A 17,608-nucleotide genomic window follows, 5' to 3' on the forward strand; every position below is an offset into this window, starting at 1 on the left:
TGCCTGCAATTTGGCAGTTCGAATCTCACCAGGCTCAAGGTTGACTCAGCCTTCCCTCCTTCCGAGGTTGGTAAAATGAGAACCCAGATTGTTGGGGGCAAGAGGCTGATTCTGTAAACTGTTTAGAGATGGCTGGAAAGCACTATGAAGCGGTACTGTATATAAGTCTAAGCGCTATTGCTAAGTGGTTTGCCACAAAGAAGAGGGGGGTCAACCTATTCTCCAAAGCACCTGAAGGCAGGACAAGAAACAATGGATGGAAACTAATCAAGGAGAGAAGTAACCTAGAACTAAGGAGAAATTTCCTGACAGTGAGAACAATTAATAAGTGAAACAACTTGCCTGAAGAAGTTGTGAATGCTCCATCACTGGAAGTTTTTAAGAAGAGATTGGACAACCATTTATCTGAAGTGGTGTAGGGTTTCCTGCTTGAACAAGGGGTTGGACTAGAAGATCTCCAGCGTCCCTTCCAACTATGTTATTGTGTTATTCTGCTTTTTTGCAGCCACTTCAGTTAAGATCAAGGTTACTCCCTAAAAATACCTCTCTGGATTTTGCTTCATTAATCTCTGTTCAGAGGGCCTTTCTCTTTCTCCATTTTCCCCTTTAAATATCCTTCTTTCTTTCACCTTATTACCCTTTCCAGCTTCTACGGTACCTGTCCCCCCTCCCAAAAAAATGTAGCTCAGCAGCTATGACTGGATCTGCAACTAGCTAATCAAACATAATTCCTGCCTGCTTTGCAAAAGAGGAAAGGAAATGGAGCATCCTAGGAAAAAGGGTTTGCGTTGCCAGATTCATCAGCTAAAGCATATGATTCCAAAAGACCAGGCAAAGTGATTTAAAAGTTAATTTGTTAATGGTTGGTCTAGATAAAATCACAGCACCCAAGAGGCGAAGTTGGCAGAGGGTTTAACAAGGTAGTCATGGGATTTTATTTAAAAAATCATTTGTCTGGAAGACCTAGAGATAATTCTTGGGGAAAAACCAGAGGTGGATTTCAGCAGGTTCTGACCAGTTCTGGAGAACTGGTAGCAAAAAATTTGAGTAGTTTGGAGAACCGGTAGTAAAAATTCTGACTGGCCCCGTCCCCATCTATTCTCTGCCTCCCAAGTCCCAGCTGATGGGGAGGAAATGGGGATTTTGCAGTAACCTTCCCCTGGAGTGGGGAGGGAATGGAGATTTTACAGTATCCTTCCCCTGCCATGCCCACCAAGCAATGCCCACAGAACCGGTAGTAAAAAAATTTTGAAACCCACCATTGGGAAAAATGATGCTGTTTCAAAAGAGGAATTATCAAGATTTGGGTGTTTCTAGAAATCAAGGTTTGGACTAGAACAAATTGCATTCAGGCACCTGATCCAGAAAGGAGGGTACAACTATCAAGTGCAGAAAAATCAGGAGTCCAGGCAGTTCGAATGAATTTATACGTTTATGTGTGCTAAAGCTCTCTACAAAAATCTGAACTACTAACGGTCAAAGCAAAATGGTGATAGATAAGAGTCAGTGGAAGACAAGGAGAGTTGAACTTAAGATCTCTGGTGGGCGTGAAGGGACTCAGGACTGATGACACACTTGACCTCTCACTCAGGCTGAGCCTGGTCATCTCCTGGTCATACAGCCAGCATGGCTATATGCTAAAGGTACCCAAAACATTGTGACCTTGCTACCAAAGTGGTACCTATTGATCTACTTGCATCTTTGCATGCTTCTGAATGGCTAGGTAGGCAGGAGCTGGAGCAAGTAACAGGAGCTCACCCCATCACGTGGCACTCGGGTCTTGAACTCAGGCCGTTGGTTTTCCAGCGGGCGAGCCCAGTATCTTAGCACTGTAACTCCGTCTATCATAGCAGACCCCAGTTTATTGTCTGGGAGACCTGAATCAACACCTTTGAAATACCACTCGTCTACTCACTGCAACCCCCAGGCCATAAAGAAGCGTTTAAACTTCTTTGGGAAAATGATAGGCACTTACTCTCTCTCCAGGAGTTCTAGTGAACCAAATCAAGAAATTGCCTCTTTAGCTGAAGTGAAAAATCACTGCACAGGAGGCTTCGGCAATGAAGAGTCCAGGCAACACGGAAAATTGAACTATCGTGCACTCCGAGGGAAATTGTTTGGGGAGTGGGGTGGGGAAAGATGGGAACTTGGGAAGAAAGCCCAGTCCAGGGTGGCAATGCACTTCCAAGGAGGTAATGGGGTTTACCCCTTCGTGGATTACTGCCTTGTCGTGGCGAAGAGGCTTGCGTAGCTCAATGAAGCAATGAGCTATGCCATGCAGGGACACCCAAGATGGACAGGTCATAGCAGAGAGTTCTGACAAAACGTGATCCCCTGGAGAAGGAAATGGCAACCCACTCCAGTATCTTTGCCATGAAAACCCCATGGACAGTACAAAAAGGAAAAAGGATATGATGCCGGAAGATGAGCCCCTCAGGTCGGAAGGTGTCTAATATGCTACTGGGGAAGAGCGGAAGGCTAGTACTAGTAGTGCCAGAAAGAGTGACGTGACTGGGCCAAAGCCGAAATGATGCTCAGCTGTGGATGCATCTGGTGGTGAAAGGAAAGCCTCCATAGGAACCTGGAATATAAGGTCCATGAATCAAGGCAAGCTGGACGTGGTCAAACAAGAGCTTAAATGGACTCCAGAGGATGGTAGAGGACAGGAAGGCCTGGGGTCACGATGGATCAGACATGATTTCTCAACTGACAACAACAACAAATTGGTTTTGTTTGCTTGTTTGTTTAGGCAAGGTGAAAAGCCACCAGAGAATAACTTCTGCCTCTCCTAGGTCCTTGGGAAGGGCCTGATGGGTGGACAAAAATGCCAAATCCAGTCTAAACATCTGGCTGGCTGACCGCAACCGACCACAATAATGAGAGAGCAGGAAAGAAAATCAGCCAATACGAACAACAGAGCACAAGTAAGGTTTTGTGTTCGGACAGGTGTCGCTTTCCAACAACCCCATGCTAATGATCTGCCTCTCGCCCAGAAGGTCTGTCAACCCCTCCTTCCCCCATCTCTGCCCCCATGGCTGAAGGAAACCTCCAGCTTCTGACTGCAGGAAGGAAAATAAGGGGGGGGAAAAACCGTGGTATTTATTTTGGGAAATCTCCAGGGTTTTATTAAGATGAATTCTAGAAGCTCAGGAAAAAAAATGGAGTATCAAGAGAGCTGAACCAGTGGCTGCAACGTTTCAAGTCTACCCACCTCATTTAAGCCTTGTTAAGAATCTCAAAAGTGGGAGAGAAATTGGCTTGGCAAAGGCAGTGCTTGCCTTGCAGAAAGAGATCCGGGACGTGTTCGGGGGGGAGGGGAAGGGGGAGGAAGCTAAGTCGTGCAAGTTGATCTCACACGCACATACACGCACACAAATACACACACTAGAATTTCTTGCAGCATCTGCCTCTGAACAGGCTTCAAAAGAGTTGGCCGGGGCTGATTTGGGAAGAAACCAGCCCCGATTTGCAGCTCAGAAATAAATAAAATTCAAATGCATTTAAAAATGAGTGTTTGGAGGGAGGGAGGGAGGGAGGGAGGGAGGAAGGAAGGAAGGAGATTGATGGAGGGAGAGAAGGAAGGAAGGAAGGAAGGAAGGAAGGAAGGAAGGAAGGAGATTGATGGATGGAGAGAAGGAAGGAAGGAAGGAAGGAAGGAAGGAAGGAAGGAAGGAAGGAAGGAAGGAAGGAAGGAAGGAAGGAAGGAAGGAGATTGATGGATGGAGAGAAGGAAGGAAGGAAGGAAGGAAGGAGATTGATGGATGGAGAGAAGGAAGGAAGGAAGGAAGGAAGGAAGGAAGGAAGGAAGGAAGGAAGGAGATTGATGGAGGGAGAGAAGGAAGGAAGGAAGGAAGGAAGGAAGGAAGGAAGGAAGGAAGGAAGGAAGGAAGGAAGGAAGGAAGGAAGGAAGGAAGGAAGGAAGGAAGGAAATACATTCTGAAATATACATCCAAAACTTCTCCCAAAGGTGCTTTTTCCAAAAGGCAACTGATCGTACTTGGTGTTTTTTTCCTTTGAAACTATTTCACTTCTCATCCAAGAAGCTTCTTCAGTTCTGACTGTTCTAACCATGTTCTAAGTGTTGAACTGAACTGAAGGAGCTTCTTGCATGAGAAGTGAAACATTTTCAAGTAAAAAACAACAACAGCAAGAAAGTCCAGTTGCCTTTTGGAAAAGCACCTTTGGGACAACCATGACCTGGATGAGGGAGAATCTCCACAGACATCCAAATGTTGGGTCCGGTGTGCAGAGTTAATTCACACATACTTGGTAAAGCTTGCAGGACAAATGAAATGTATGTACCCAGCAAACAGGAAGGCAGGATGTCCCAGGATGACTTCTCCAAGGAAAAGGGATGTTTGGGTTCCTAATGAAAATGTTCTCTTCATTTGAAGCAAGGAGAGAGCCATATTTTCATCCTCCACTGGTCAACCCAACTGTGATTGATCCAACTATGGCAGAGTCTGTGAAGTCAACATATAGTCTTCAAATCTCTTAAGGCGGTGAGTGGTGGGTTTTCTGCAAGACTCCATGCCAAGCGCCTTGTTGAACAGACCACACCAAAGTACCAAGATTTGTCCAAAATGACAACAAGGAGGCCTCTTTGGGCAACGGCGAAATGCAGAAGTGAGCCCTACTTCTACAACCATTGCACAACCTTGTAGGTTCACTTTAACCTGTATTCAGGGTTCACACAACACACAGTCCAAATACTTATGTATCATTTCGAGCAGCTCTTCCTGATCTAACGCCATTTGGGTAGATCAACCTACACTTTCCATCCAGTGCACAGTGAAATCTTTCTTTCATAACCTAGGATGGTAGCATACCATTTGCACTATCAAATTCCTCATCTAGACCTTGATGAAGACACATTGACAAGAAAAACAACCAACCATCTAGGGAGGATGAATAGATACCCATCAAATTAGGAAAACCTCTACACTCCAAAGAATGGTTGATGATACAACGGATTGACATGAAAGAAGATTACCCATTATTTTTTAATTTGCACTTTTCGTTTTTAAACATTTGGGGGTTTTTTGCATTCTTGGATTTGGAGAACCAATCAAATAAATCTTCATGCTTGCCCCAAATTTTACTCGGTTACATCTGAGCTTCTCAGATTTTGGCTGGCATCATGACTCCTCTAACACAAAGAGTTAGATGTTACTTTGTTTTGCTTTTTTTAATAAAGATCTTAGGAAGCAGAAAGCAATGACCTGTTAAAAAATTACTAGGCTCTTTATGAATGTTGACTTTCACTTGTTGTTGAAAGTAACCTGAATGAGTAAATTCCTACCTTAGTAGAATCCCAGGAACTTGAAGGTTGCCAATTTTTTTTTAGAGTGGTCCAAAATTACAGACTTTCCTTTCCCACAAGACGTTGGAGACTAATAAGGTCTCTCGTGAGAATGTAGGTTCAGTAGAAGCGCTGAGTTTGGAGGAAAAGCAGGTTTATTCCCTTGTGAGGCAAATTACAGGAGTCGCTTCTGAGCTCCCAGGTGCAAGAAACTGGAACGAGAGGGAGAAAAGGGGGGGGGAATTAAAAGAGGAACCAAGACCTTGCTAATTAACTGCTGTAGACTTAACCAATAATCAAAACCACATATGCAAAATTATCTTTTCCTGTTGCAGAAAAGAAGTATATTCCATGCCATGCCTTCAGAGGTGAGCAAATAAGAAAAGGTGGGGCTAAGAAACCTGGAGAAGGAGGAAGCCTGTCCTAAATCTAATCAAGATTAAACTGCAAATAAACCATGAAATAGAGGCATTTGCAATCCTTGGTTGCTTTGCTTTTTCATATCTCATAATAACTAAGATAATTAGAGCTCTCGGGCAGTTGCAGAAATGATAGCTGATCAATCAACTGATAAAAGAGAATCAATTTAGTCTGCAGAGAAGGATGCATGTGGGGGGGGAATGTGTTTTGAGCAGGGAAAAGGTCACTCTGACTTTGAAGATCGCGCAGAAATTTCCCAAGTTTATTTTCAATCAGGAGCAAAAGACCAGCTCCGCACATGAAGGTTCAATTAAGCTGGTTTATTGCCAAAAGCATCTGTACAGGAATCTTTTCAACTATCAGTGGGCACCTACTTAGAGTTAAATAAGGATCAATGGCACTCATGGAGTGTTGGATTTAGTTCATTTGTGATTACCTAGAGATTCTAGGCTTATTCCTCTTTTGACTCCTCCCCGCAGGTTCTGCCACTCTTTCTCCTGCATCTTGGAATTAGATATTTCCTCTTATTTGGGTTGCGTTAAATGCATCACACACACACACACACACAAAACCATTCACGGTTGCATGGAAAGCTCTACATAAGATGAAGATTTGTGGAAGCTCGGTATATGAAGTATACATTATCTACATATCTCTCTGCACAAGAGAACGTACCAAGTAATGGGAGACATAAAATTTCCAGCATTTTTAAAATGAAAACATGCCAAAATAGATGAAAACATGCAGTTCTTTAGATGAGTAGAAAATAACTCAATGTAGTTGATTCCCGGATCTAACTAACTTTGCTCTTAAGGGCAAAAAAATCCCAAAGTTTTAATTGGAGGCCCAAAACGTGAATACTGAACAGCCCATAGCGTTCTCCCATTGGCAGAAAGAATTAACCCCAAGTCATAGAATACAGAATAACAGAGTTGGAAGGGACCTAGGAGGTCTTCTAGTCCAACCCCAACCCCAACCCCCAACCCCGCTTAAGCAGGAAATACTACACCATTCCATATAATCCAATGCCTGCAAAACAACTTCATACTGTTGACAATTATGATGGGTGCAGACCAGTGGTGGGTTGCCCCCGGTTCGGACCGGTTCTATAGAACCGGTAGTAAAACCAGTGGGAGGCTCCGCCCACTGACCCAAACGTCATCCAAACTCTTCTGTACATGCGCAGAAGAGCGCACACGGGAGCACGATGCGAACCGGTAATAAAGGTAAGTAGAACCCACCCCTGGTGCAGACAACGTGAAATTGAACGCAAGTTTATCAGTCTAATTGCTCAACAGCTATGACCAAAAATGTTCCATTTTGGAGAATGGCCAAGCAGAGTAAAGAGAGACAGAGGATGGAACACCGGTTAAGGCTCCTATGATGGAGGAGTCATTCGGAGGTGCCTGTCAGAAGATGGCTTTTTGCAGATAAAACTCTACCAGCTAAAGGTCTGAGAGATAACGTTATAGGCTACCTTTGTTTCAAAAAGGTCAGCCTCGGACATCCAACTCAAGTGAGAGATAAAAATGCATATTTAACCAAATAACTGGTTGCCAGAACAACGGAAGAAATGAATGCCATGCAACGGCATGACCCAAGATAGGATTTGACCCATCCTTCATGACACCAGAAGAAATAAAGACGCTCAGGAGAAGCGCTTTTCTGAATTCAGATGGAGATTTATCCTGGCTTCCTCCATTGCACAGAGGTGGCTTCCCTTAACTGTTGCTTCTTCAATAAACTACAACAGATTGGGCTAACAGGATGCACCAAACACACTGTGTGCAGTGGGTTTAAGTCAGCCAAATACATGCTGGCGTAACTGTTCTGTCTCCTTCCACACTTCAGACCCACGAGCTGGCTTTCAGCCAGTGGATTCACGGCTCTTATCAGTCCTGGCAGAGAAATCACAGCTGCCTGCCAAAGTTCAAACAAATGACTCACGTAGCAAGACTTTCAGCTCTTTTTGAAACGGTTCAGCTAAACTTTTGCTTCCCATGGAGTGAGAGCAGTCCCAAAGCTTCTTATATATCCTGTGGGGTGGGGCTCCTGCCCCACCCTTCCCTTTGATGACGCTGCCTCTCTAATCTTCTGAAGCGCGGATCAAGCCAAGCTTTATTATTATCAGCTGGGTCTGAAGGCATAGCCTGGGGAAGGGAGGAATCAGGGGATGACAGCCTCATTACGTCCTCCGACTGGTCTGGTTCTGGCTCCCGGAGCCAAGCCAAAGGAATCGGTGCTCCCGAGGTAAGCCTTACCGGCCCTTCCCCCTCACTTTCGGAGTCACTTTCGGGCATGGGGCTAGGTTCGGGGGCTGGAGTCACAACAGTAACCAACTGCACACAGCCAGCTGTAGAGTTCAGCCCAGCCTTTCCAGAGATTCAAAAGATACATAATATGGGTCCAAGGGACCCATAACCAACTTCTGATTCCAGATTAGCTGTTCACTATCTGATTGTTCTAGTCTTTTCCTCCCTCCTAAACCAAGGAAACAAGGAACGGCCTGGGTTAAGTTCACTGTTGTCCTCGATTGGCAAACAGGGAGAAGAGGAGAGAAAAGGAGAGGAGAGAGCAGAGACAAAGAGAGGAGGGGAGGGGGAGGAGAGAAGAGGAGGAAGGGGAAGGAGGAGAAAGGAGGAGAGGAAAGAAAAGGAGAGAAAAGGAGAGGAGACAAAGAGGGAGGGGAGGGAGGGGAGGAGACGAGAGGAGAGGAGAGGAGGAAGGGAAGAGGAGGAGAAAGGGAAGGAGGAGAGAGGAAGGGAGGGGAGGAGACAAAAGAAGAGGAGACAACAGAGGCAAAGAGAGGAGAGGAGAGGAGGAAGGGGAAGAGGAGGAGGAGGAGAAAGGGGAAGGAGGAGAGAGGAGGCGAGGAGAGGAGAGAAAAGGAGAGGAGACAGCAGGCACAAAGAGAGGAGAGGAGAGGAGGGGAGGGGAGCAGAGGGGAGTAGAGGGGAAAGGGGAAGTTAGAGGGAACAGAGAATTTCTAACAGGATCTCTGAAAGATTTTTCTCCCAATACTTGGTTTCTGTTGAGTTATTTCCAGTACTATGAAATGATGAGAAATTCTTTCGGTCTCATTTCTGTTTCTTTTTTGTCAAACAACAACTGGTCAGCATTAGCTAACTTCTCTATAATCCTGGCCTGGCGGAGACCACCAGCAAAGCATATCAGCCCAAACACTAACTTACATCAAGTTTTGGCCATCCCAGAAGACCAAGGACCGGTCTGAATTATTGAACAGACCCAACCGACAAACACTGTCAAACTTCGGAAGCAAATCTCACAAACCAACCGAAATACCGAATCTGCAATCCCCGTCTCCTTTATTTCCACCATCCGCGGCAGTCTTGGCGGGCTGCAGGAGCCTCTTATTATTGAAAGTCCCATCTCCAGTCCAAGCACGCCGCCTTGATCGCTTCTCCGTGCCCTGGATCCGTCAAAGCGAGCCATTGGCCATGGAAGTCTTCGCCACCTTGGTTGTTTTTCTCTTTGCAACAGGACAGCCAAGCTCGCTTTTGTATTAATGGAGTCAGATCACTCCGGCCTTGAGCTTTCCAACAAAGCTCAAATCCCTGCCCCCCTGCCACCATTGTGCGGGGAATGAGGCCATTTATAATCATTCTGCAAGATACCGTTCCTCGTCTCCCCGCCCTTCGCTTTGCCTGGTGGCTGCCAAGAAACCGGTTCCCTGCTAGCAATCTGAAATCCTTCACTTCCAATGACAACTTGGTATTAAGAGTCAAGACTTTCGCAGATGTAAAGGCGGGGAGGCCCGTTTTGTGAGTTTTTTTTAATGCACACGGCTTACGATGCCATTCAAAACTCCCCAGAATGTAGAAAACACTCATCCTTAAGCTTTCCTCTTGTACAAAATGTACGGTTCATAAAGAGACAAGTTTGAGGGGATTCGAGAACGTCGAGCGAAAATAAGAGTGTTATTTTATGCATTTGCATAAGAGGATGGGAGGTTCGGTTTTCCCGCAGATGGCCCGAGGTTGAGAAGCAGCGGTAAAGTCTCACAACGAAGGAACTGAAAGAGGCATCAAGGAAATTGAAGAAAGTTGTGGGCAAATCAAGGGCAGAAGAACTTTGAAAAAATGAGGTGGGGGGAGGGATCAGGTTGAGAAAAGGTAACATAGATCAGGGGTCTCCACCCTTGGCAACTTTAAGACTTGTGGACTTCGATTCCCCAAATTCGTCAGCCAGCTTTGCTTTCCTCAGCCAGCTTTGCAGAATTCTGGGAGTTGAAGTCCAGAAGTCTTAAAGTTGCCAAGGTTGGAGACCCCTGATATAGAGGGCGATGTCTAGTAATATTAAGCTCTGGAAGTTGAGAGAGCTGATCTCAGATCTGGTTTTTATTGTTAGGTTGCCAGCAATGCATTTCAAACTCTACACTTCAATTTGCCTTTTTTTTTTTTTAATGGTGATGCCATCTGGTGCAATCCTTGTCTAATTATCTTGTAACCACACCATGGCTTAGACTTCGGCAGGTGTGATGATATCAATGAAGCCACAGCATTTAACCTAGGCCAATAGAAGACTCCTCTAATTGTGAGAAGTTTCACTTGTCTCTAGAACAGGGGTCTCCAACCTTGGCAACTTTAAGACTTGTGGACTTCAACTCTCAGAAGTCCACAAGTCATAAAGTTGCCAAGGTTGGAGATCCCTGTTCTAGAAGGAAGAAAGGATCAACTGGAGCAACCACAGGGGCAAGGAGAAGCGGGAATCAACCTAATCTTTGGAGCAATTAGCTCCACTGGTTTCAGTGTTGGGGAAGCCAAGATGCTCAATGCTTCGGGAAGACCTACCTTAAGACACCTCTATTCCTGGTGTGACAAGTGCTAATTTCACACCTTCTTAAAAGATTCACTCATTGAAGACTGTCATGACACATCCTTGAAGCTCTGGCTTCTTCAGCGCACAGCTGCATTTAATTAACCTGATAACTACCCACCGTTGCTTCCTATTTGTAGAGCATTGTACACCCCCCAAATGGAAGGAGAAGAACAGGGAAAGGGGGCTCCCCAGAAAGTGGGGGATGAGGACAGGTTCCTTCAATTATTCACTTCCCCCTCTTCTGTCGTTAAGCTGAGATGGTGCGCAAACTGCATTCCCTCAATGCAGTCTGCAAACATGGTTACAGAAAAGACGGCCGAGGGTTACATATTAAGCATGCAATTAATAAAAGATTTTTGGAAAAGCCTTCAAGAGTAGGAGCTTTGTTCTGAAAGACGGAAATAACCAGAAATGAGTTTCACGCTGCTGAGGACTCGCTCTGCACTGCTCCCAGGGATATTCAGCACCATGGAGAAGAACCAACCCCGCATGAAGGCAGTTTGAGGATCAATCAATGGGAAGTTGCCAGACCTGCCCTAAGATTAAGAAATTTTGGGGGAAGATAAAAAACTGGCTGGATGAAATAACAGGGCAGAAAATAGGAAAAAAACCCAGAACTATTCTTATTGGGCATTCTGGAAGGGAAAATGGAAAAAAAATATACAATCTATCATATTACGCACATTGAGGGCATGTAGAAAGAACTGTGATAGCACAGAATTGGAAACATCCGGATATCCCACCGGATCAAATTATAATAAAAAAAATATATGAATGTGCAGAAAAGGATAGATTATTGATGGAAATGAAGGACAGGGAAGATACTGAGTATTATCAAATATGGAATAGATGGTATTCCTGGCTGGAGAGTTAGCATAAAACTTAAGGGAGATTTTTGTCATGAGACTGAATTCTGAATAGAGATTAAGATAATGTAAATAATAATGTTGGTTTATAGGGATACTTAGAAGTAGAATGTCTATATAGAGGTTAAATAGGATAGAGATACCGATGTAGGAAAAGCTGTTATAAGTAATGTAATTTTGATGCGTTTGTTTTTGTGTGTTTTATATATATATATATTGGTTTTTGTGTATTGTGTTTTTTTTTGTATTGTGTATTTTAACTTTTGGAAATTCAATAAATATTTTTTTTAAATGGGAAGTTCCTGGAACCAACATGGATGGTTTTTTTTTAAAAAAAAACCCTTTCTTTTGAACCCGCTTCCCCATCTTGAACGGTCCTTCTAAATGCCGATGGGAAGTGAAATGAAACAAGGTTCATATTTCCAACCATTGCAAACTTGAGGTGTGAGAAAGAGTTCCAAGAAATAGAAATAGCAGTGTAGACTCCCTTAAAACTGGCCAAAGGTGGAGCACAATCACAAAAGGCTTGAAAATTCTCCCCAACGCAAAGTGAAGGAGGAGCTTGACTGATTCACTGGAGGAGGGAGTCGTGTCATCAAGGGAGCCACCATGGAGAAGGCCCTGTGCCGTGAACCCAACGTATAGGCAGATATATCTAATAGCCTTCCATACTTTGCTACTGAGACGGACAAAGACAAAGCAAGGGATCTCTTGAACCTCCAACTGGGAGACCCTAGTTGACTGTGGAGTCCTCAACATGGAGATCTTTGAAAATGAATTTCTAACCTTTTTTTTTTTTTCATATATGTCAGGAAGGGATAAAACAGATATAGCTGGGACCAGAATTTGCATTGCTAAGCAAGAGGGGTTATTAAGTGAGCCATCCCTGATTTTTTGCCCTGGTTCTTAAGTCAACCACTGCATTGTTCAAGTAAATCACATGGTCTTTAAATGAAGCCAGCTCGCCCCATTGATTTTGCTTGTCGGACAAAATCAAGGGCCTCTGGTGGCTCAGCAGACTAAAGCAGTCTGTTATTAACACAGCTGCTTGCAATTATTGCAGGTTCAAGTCCCACCAGGCCCAAGGTTGACTCAGCCTTCCATCCTTTATAAGGTAGGTAAAATGAGGACGCAGATTGTTGGGGGCAATAAAGTTGACTTTGTATATAATATACAAATGGATGAAGACTATTGCTTGACATAGTGTAAGCCGCCCTGAGTCTTCGGAGAAGGGCGGGATATAAATGCAAATTTTAAAAAAAATGACAGTCACATGACCAATGGATGTGTCCTAAACCATACATGCCGGTTGCCAAGTTCCCAAATTTTGATCATGTGACCCTGAGGCTACTGCAACAGTTGTAAGCACAAGGATCTGTTGTAAGTCACTTTTTTCAGGGCTGTCGTAACTTCGAACTATCACTAAAAACATGGTTGTAAGTCAAGGACCACCTGTATTGAAAAGCAAGTTGTCCTTCATATGGGAGTTCCCCAAGCTTTCCGGGTTGATGGCCTAGAGTGGGGGGAGGGGGGAGAGCAGATGGTTTTGTGGAAGGAACAGGTGTGCCTGCGCGAACACCCATTGCTCACACAGCAACCGCCTCCGACGTTCGTGCGAAGGGGATGCAAGTGCCCACATAAGAGGGGCACTTGCATGTGGGGCCATGAGTGCCGGCGACTCATACAACCCGGTAGCCAATAGGTGGGGGATAGGTTGGGGACCTCTGCTTTACAACATTTCAACATGAATCCAACACCCCTATCCTTATTCACACACACACACACACACACACACACACACACACACACACACCAATCCGACATCTTTCCAGGCCCGCCGGTCTTGAGTAGACCACTCTCTTTGTCAGTCCAATTTTTGGGGGCCGACTGTTACTACAGAGATGACGCAAAACTAGGAAAGCCACCCAAAAAGAGGAGGGAGAAGCAGAGACGCCTGGTAGGTGTTAGGTGGTCTCCAGAGCCACATCGTCGCGCAGTGTAGAAGCAGAGCATAACTAATACAGATTCCTTTTATCATCTGCCATAGATTGGTCTCGATAGAGGACACACCATTAACTAAGCGCTCTGCGGGACTCCTAATTTCCGCAGAAATAGGATTTCCCCAGCCGTTAAAGCCGAACGTCGGCCACCATCAAACCTGCTGATTTCATTAAGAGACGCCATCTGCATCGAGAAACCGAACAAAAGGGCGATATCGAACAATGCCATTAGCTGGCATTTATCCTGGCCCGAAAACAGGCTATTGTTCTGGAGGCAAGGCATAATTTAATCTACATAAGGGAGAAGAATGCCGATGGTTTTTTTCTTATTCTACTTGCCATCATGGGTCAGGTAAATGGGAGGAATGCAAATTTCTTGTCCTGTTTTGTTCTATCAACTCCCAGCCCTCTTTTCGGAGTTGGCTAGTACGGGGAAGGAGAAAAAAAATATCTCAAGTTGCTTTCCGCCGGTTCTCATTTAATCTGGCGAAAGATCATTTGCTTTACATAGTCTCAGACGGGCAGGAAACGGGAGAGAAGGGACCGTTCTCCTGGTTCGATTGTGACGTTCTTGAAGTTCTTTTAGCCAAGCGGCCACCGGAAGATGGATGAGGATGCTTTCACTTCCATTCTCTGTTCTGACCTAGCCTTCCTTAGAAAGTAAACAGCACAAACTTAGTCCCGGCAAACCTCTATAATTCAAACGGCTGTCAATTATTGTCATTCCCAGTCCAAAAGGCTTTCCAGACAGTCTTTCAGGGGAGTGTTTATAAACACCCACCTTATCTCCCTTGGAATGCTGCCAGAGAACTAATTGCCCCATACAGGGCAAGGCCAAACTTAGCACAGAGTCAAACAGAGCTTTTCTAGAGCTGTTACCGACCAGATGAACTAATTGCTTCCTGGAAAAGCTCGCCTCCCATTTGCTTCTTTTTTTATATCTTATGGGAGGAGCCAATCATCTCCAAGCCTTATTCCCAAGTTGACCCTATTTTCTTAATTGTTCGTGTCTTCTGGAAGCTCTGCTCATGCGCACACTGGGAACAGGCTCCCGCTGTTCTTTTGCCTCGCTGATGTTGGACTCCGGAGGCTCCAGAAGCAGCAAAGAACTATCAGATGGCCTTGGCTCCCTCTCTGCCTCCAACTCAGAGCCCTCGTCCGAGCCTTCCCCAGCCCTCCAGGACAGGCCCACATTCCTCCCCAACCCTCTCACTGTCTAACTCTGCTGCCAGCTCTGCAGGCCACAACATTCTCCAAGTTTTTTTCTCCAAGATTTGGTGCTTCCTTGGCTCCCTTAAGGAAAAGTTCGGGAAGGAAATCCTGCCCTGAGAACTTTTTCAGTTGTGGTGCTTTTCTTAAGAGCTCAGGATGGGGGAACCTGCCCTTTCGTTCTCCAGGAAGCCTTTAGGGAATGAGTCCACTTTATTGGTTTAAGAAGATTTATGCAGCCACCCCACTCTTGTGATATCACTGCCCACAGGATGTGGAAATTCACGACCTAGTTAGAAGTAGCAGTTATGGCAATTAAATCAGAAGATGCATTTAGAAGAAAAGAAGAGAAGAACTGGGGGAAAAAATCTTGATGACGCTACATATTTTCACATTTGGTGGACTTGTAAGGACATAAAGGCCTTTTGGATAAAAATTTGGTGGATTTTACAAAATGTTTTGAAAAAGAAGATAAAGTTCCTGCCGCAATTTTTCTTGTTGGGAATTATTACGGATTGTACAGTAATTGAGACTAAATTGATTTTAAACCTAATAACAGCAGCAAGACTATTAATAGGACAATACTGGAAGAAAAAAGAAGTACCTACAATAGAAGAATGGATATTGAAGGTTGCCAATTTGGCTGAGATGGCGAAGATATCAGCCTTTTTGAAAGACAATACGCAAGAAAGATACTTAAAGGAATGGAAAAAATGGATTGACTATATTCAACGTAGATATCAGACTAAGAGTTATCAGACTGTTTTTGAATGATTATGATGTATTATTCTTGATTGTTTTTGGGGGAAGTTAGGAATTGATGATTGTAGGGGTATAATTAAGTTGGGATGAAAATTTTTTAGCATATGTTTGTTTTATTTTTAACTATACCTTGTGCCCGTTCCGGGAAGTCGGGGGGGGAGGGGGGTTGTGAAGGGAGGGGAGAGGAGGGGGGGGAAAGGGGGAAAAAATTTGTAAAACTTTTTGAATAAAAAAAAAAAAAGAACTGGGGGAAAAAATCTTGTCAGATTTCAAAATAAAAAAATACACATAACATCCTACACAGAGATATGTAGAACTCAAGAGTACTGAAGTCTTAAATATTTCAGTTGGATTTCCTTTTCCTAGAGCACTGCTTCTCAACTTGGCCAATTGAAGATGTATGGACTTCACCTCCCAGAGTTCCCCTGCCAGTCATGTGTGTGGACTTCAACTCCCAGAATTCTCTTGCCAACCATGCTGGCAGGGGAATTCTGGGAGTTGATGCCCACAAATCTTCAAGCAGCCAAGGTTGAGAATTGCTGTCCTACACTAATACGAAAGTTGGTGGGAACTAGGGCAGTTACTTCTCAAGGGGTAAAATTGATTGTTTCCTGATTGCTTATTTGTGCCCTATGACTGTCATTAAGTGTTGTACCTTAGAATTCTTGATGAACGTATCTTGTCTTTTATGTACACTGAGAGCCTATGCACCAAGGCAAATTCCTTGTGTGTCCGATCATACTTGGCCAATAAAAAAAATTCTGTTCTGTTCTATCCTATCCTATCCTATCCTATCCTATCCTATCCTATCCTATCCTATCCTATCCTATCCTATCCTATCCTATCCTATCCTTCCTTCCCTCCCTCCCTCCCTCCCTTCCTTCCTTCCCTCAACACTGTCAAACTATTTAATAAATCTGCACTACTATTAAACTTCTCATCGTTCCCATCGCTCATCTCCTCCCACTTATGACTGTATGACTGTAACTTTGTTGCTGGTATCCTTACGATTTATATTGACTGTTTCCTGATTGCTTATTTGTTCCCTATGACTATCATTAAGTGTTGTACCTTAGAATTCTTGATGAACATATCTTGTCTTTTATGTACACTGAGAGCCTATGCACCAAAGACAAATGCCTTGTGTGTCCAATCACACTTGGCCAATCAAAAGTTCTGTTCTATTCTATTCTATTGAGATGAATGTCATTTCTGCGTGCAATTTGCCTCCAGTTCCTATCTGCTCCTTGATTTTATGTAGGTGCCGTGTTTTCTTATCATTTTTTTTTTGAGTCAATCCAACCAGTTAGAAATCACTCGGGAACCAAATGATTCTTTCCTTACAAGACTACAAAGCCATCCCCAAGTCGGCACCAGAGAAGCCAGCCTCCCCCCCTCAACCTGACTCCCTGATGATGTCACGTCCGCAGAACTGGACACCACTGGAGCAATTCCGAGGAAGGGTCTTGACAAGGGGCAGAGATGCATCCGTGGCAAAGGGGCTGGTTTTATGGGGAGCAAAATCCTTTTGTTTGGAAAATGCCTCTCAGCTCAACCCTGGTGCAAAGCTCCATCACTGCTTTTCATCAAATCTCTGCCTGGCTATCTATGATGCCTGGGTTTGTTTTCCAGCCTCGCCTCTCTTTTTCCTCATCTATTCAGCATCCTTCACAAATCTTCAAAATGATAGCTCCAATTTCCAGACTGTCTCTATTTCGAGAGGTTGTAATTTGAGTTTGTTTTTGATGATAGTACCAAGATCTATTCAACTCTCCGGGTGCTACTGTAGACCGCCCTCCCCATCTCTCTCTTTCTCTCTCCCTCCTCTTTCTCTTTCTCTTCCTCTCCCTCCTTCCCCCCTCCCTCCTTCCTTCTCTTTCTCTCCCTCTCCCTCCCTCCCTCTCCCTCCCTCTCTTCTCTCTCCCTTTCTCTTTCCTCTCTCCTCTCTCCTCCTCCCTCCCCTCCCTCTCCCTCCTCCCTCTCTTTCTTTCTCTCCTCTCTCCCTCCCTCTCTTTCTCTCCCTCCCCTCCCTCCTCCCTCCCTTTCTCATTCTCTTTCTTTCTCTCTCTCTCTTGCCTCTCCTCCCTCTTTCTCTCCTCTCTCCACTCCCTCTCTCTCCCTCCCTTTCTCTTTCTCTTTCTCTCCTCCATCCTCCTCCTCTCCTCTCCCTCTCCCCTCTCCCCTTCCCCTCCCTCTCTCTTTCTTTCCTC

The 17,608-nt window shown here is 44.6% G+C and overlaps 1 protein-coding gene across 3 annotated transcripts in view; it reads right to left on the reverse strand.

Moving 5' to 3' along the window:
- The window catches only part of LINGO1 (leucine rich repeat and Ig domain containing 1), a 354,415-nt gene that overhangs the window by 315,461 nt on the left and 21,346 nt on the right, over positions 1-17,608 (reverse strand). For 2 of the 3 annotated variants that reach the window (XR_009152049.1, XM_058156706.1), the window contains exon 2: positions 5,303-5,514. The exons of the other annotated variant lie outside the window; for it this stretch is intronic. The gene's annotated coding sequence lies outside the window, so the exon portion shown is untranslated. The remainder of the gene's footprint in view (positions 1-5,302; positions 5,515-17,608) is intronic. 3 annotated transcript variants of the gene reach the window in all.

The sequence above is a fragment of the Ahaetulla prasina genome, chromosome 13 (assembly GCF_028640845.1).
Source record: "Ahaetulla prasina isolate Xishuangbanna chromosome 13, ASM2864084v1, whole genome shotgun sequence".
Taxonomy (NCBI): Eukaryota; Metazoa; Chordata; class Lepidosauria; order Squamata; family Colubridae; genus Ahaetulla; species Ahaetulla prasina.